This window comes from Vombatus ursinus, unplaced genomic scaffold, assembly GCF_900497805.2.
Source record: "Vombatus ursinus unplaced genomic scaffold, bare-nosed wombat genome assembly UNPS02004996.1, whole genome shotgun sequence".
NCBI classification, from domain to species: domain Eukaryota; kingdom Metazoa; phylum Chordata; class Mammalia; order Diprotodontia; family Vombatidae; genus Vombatus; species Vombatus ursinus.
In genome coordinates, this window is record NW_020944774.1 from 63814 (window position 1) to 66673 (window position 2860).

A 2860-nucleotide genomic window follows, 5' to 3' on the forward strand; every position below is an offset into this window, starting at 1 on the left:
TTTTTAGATTATTTTGGGCATATGTTTCTGTGACAGTCTTATTACATAAGATAGTCTGTCCTTGGAAGACATGGTATTATCAAGAACAATTTATAAGTGAGGGCAATTTCATGCAAGATTTTATTTAAATGTGATTGAGAAGATTGGGACAGGTAATAGAGAAGAAAGAAGGAAGAAAGAGACCCTTAAAACAATTTAAACATTAGCACAGAGTAAAACTCATGTAATGGTGATGATGTGGTGGGGAGCAAAGAGACATGAGTTAAATTAGCTGGGAAAGTTGTCTTCTTGTGCTTATTACACCTGGAGTGGATGGTATGCTCCACAATATCCTTCTGATTGTGAGGTTACCTGGCCAATATGTATATCAATATTTCAAGCACATAGTGGATTGATAAAGTACACAGTTGCAGAAAAACTGGTGGTTGGCCAGCTCTTATTTTTGGACATACAGCTGTAATAATCTTAAAATTATAATTTCCAGTATTTTTCCCTGGATGGATTCTATAACCTACCTCTCATAAGGGGAGGCTACCATGATGATATCAAGATCACCAGGTCTAATCTTATAATAGCATAGTTCTCAGTTTTTCTCCAGAGTGGTTAGACCAGTTCACAACTGAATCAACAGTGAATTAGTATACCCATTTTTTCTTATTGTAGGTCTTGCCAGTGAATTAATACTTACCAATACATAGATGCCTAACACTCCTTTAAGGAAAAAAATGCAGTCCTTTCAGCCACTTCCAATAGTAATGAATATTACTTGTTTTACCAATTTGTAAATTATTTACTTTAATAATTACTGCAATTTGATTTAGAACGTATGCAATTATGTGCATGGAAGAGCTGCACTAATACCTAATGCAACCTTTTTGAAGTTATCAGTCTAATGATCTAAATTATCAGTCTAATGTCATTAGGTGATCAATATAATAATATTGTCATTATCCACACACATTTACTGGGCATGTCCAGTGTGCTCATCCTTGTTGAATCTTGTTCAGGGAACATGTAACATCTTTAGGAAAACAGTATCCTCTCTCCATCTCAATCACTTGGTATCTATGATTGGGCATAAAAGAAAATCATTTGATGAGTGTTGCATAGTGGATGGAAGGCTAGCCTTAGAATCATGAAAGTCTAAGTTCAAATTCTGGCTCTAGCACAAAAGATTACACCCTTTTTCTTCATTCTTTCCCATCTATATTTGTTCATTTGTTTATTTTTGTCTTTGTCTGTCTAATACATATTACAGTGTTAGGACAGAATGCTTGGTTCTTGTTAATTGCATGTTTGACAAGCTCTCTCTTTGACTTAGAGTTAATATTTATGTATTGTCTCCAGCTATTAATATATGAGCTCCTTGAGAGAGTGAGATGTCTTCCATTTCTGTTGGTGTCCCAAATGCTTAGCTCAGCATTTTGTATAGAGTACATTTCATGATTATGTTTCATTAATTCATCTAAATTGATTTAGCCATCTCAATATCATTTCCAGGGACTAGTCTTCCTTTTCCTCAGTACACTTTGAATCTAGAAACTCTGAAGCCCTTCATATTCTAACCCTGGTTTTTTCCACCTTTTTTAAACTATGTTTCTTCTTACTCTTTAACCAATGTCACTGACCAACTGGCTGATTCAAAAACAAAACACTCGATGTCTCATCTCTGGTCATTCTCTCACCTATTCTCTCTTTCCTGAAGTATTTTCTTTCTGATAATTATTTCTTATTTATCTTATATGTAGCTTGCTTTGTATGTATTTTTTCATATTATCTCCTCCATTAACTTGGTATCTCCTTGTGGATGGAGAATTTTTTTTTTTGCTTTTTTATTTTTGTACCCAGCATTTACTGAGTACTTGTCACAAAGTAGGTGCTTATTATATATATTTAATCAATTATTGACTTAATATAGACTTCAAAATTTACATATATACATATATTATGCATGTAGGTATATACATATATGTATATATGCACACACATGCATATATACATGCACATGTATGTTTATATATGCATACATATACACTCTAAACATGTATACATGTTCATGTATGTACATATATGCATATATATGCTTTTGATTTCTCTTTGACTGATTCTAGATTCTAATGCTTCCTGGCAGCACCTTCACTTCCTATTCTTTTTCACTATGATTTTCACTTAAACTTTAAATATGACATGACACTGAGGTCAGTATTTCTGTGTGTATACTCCAGTGTCTTATCTAGTATAGGAACTTAAAGTAATTGTTAGGGAAATGTGTATTTGATGATGATGTTGATGATGATGATGATGATGATGGTGATGGTGATGGTGATGGTGATGGTGATGATGATGGTGATGGTGAAAATCATAAAGAGGAAGAAGAAGGAAAAGTGAATCCATGGATAATGATAAATGATGTGTGATTATAATAATTATTACAATTACAATGAGTCAGTTAAGTCCCTGAGTTAAGAAGCAACTTATTATTGGAGATAAAATATAGAGTGTTGAATTTATAATCAGGAAGATGTGATTCCAGCATTGTGCCCAATGTTTATAGGCTTGATGATTACATTTAATTTGTTGAGGCTCAATTTTTTCATCTGTAAAATGGGGAGAAAATATGTATGATACTAATGTCAGAAGGTTGTTGTGAATCTTCAGTGAAGGAATATTTATGAACTCTATCTGCAAATGTCAGGTATTATTCATATACTATTCTTCTGACACCTGACTTAAAATGAGTATAATGAAAGAATTTTAATATTATTCTCACAACTCCAAATCATTTGAAGAGGAAACAGAGAATGAAGACACAACCAAACAAAATAAAGCTTCCCCTAAGTTCACTTTACCATTGTAGGGA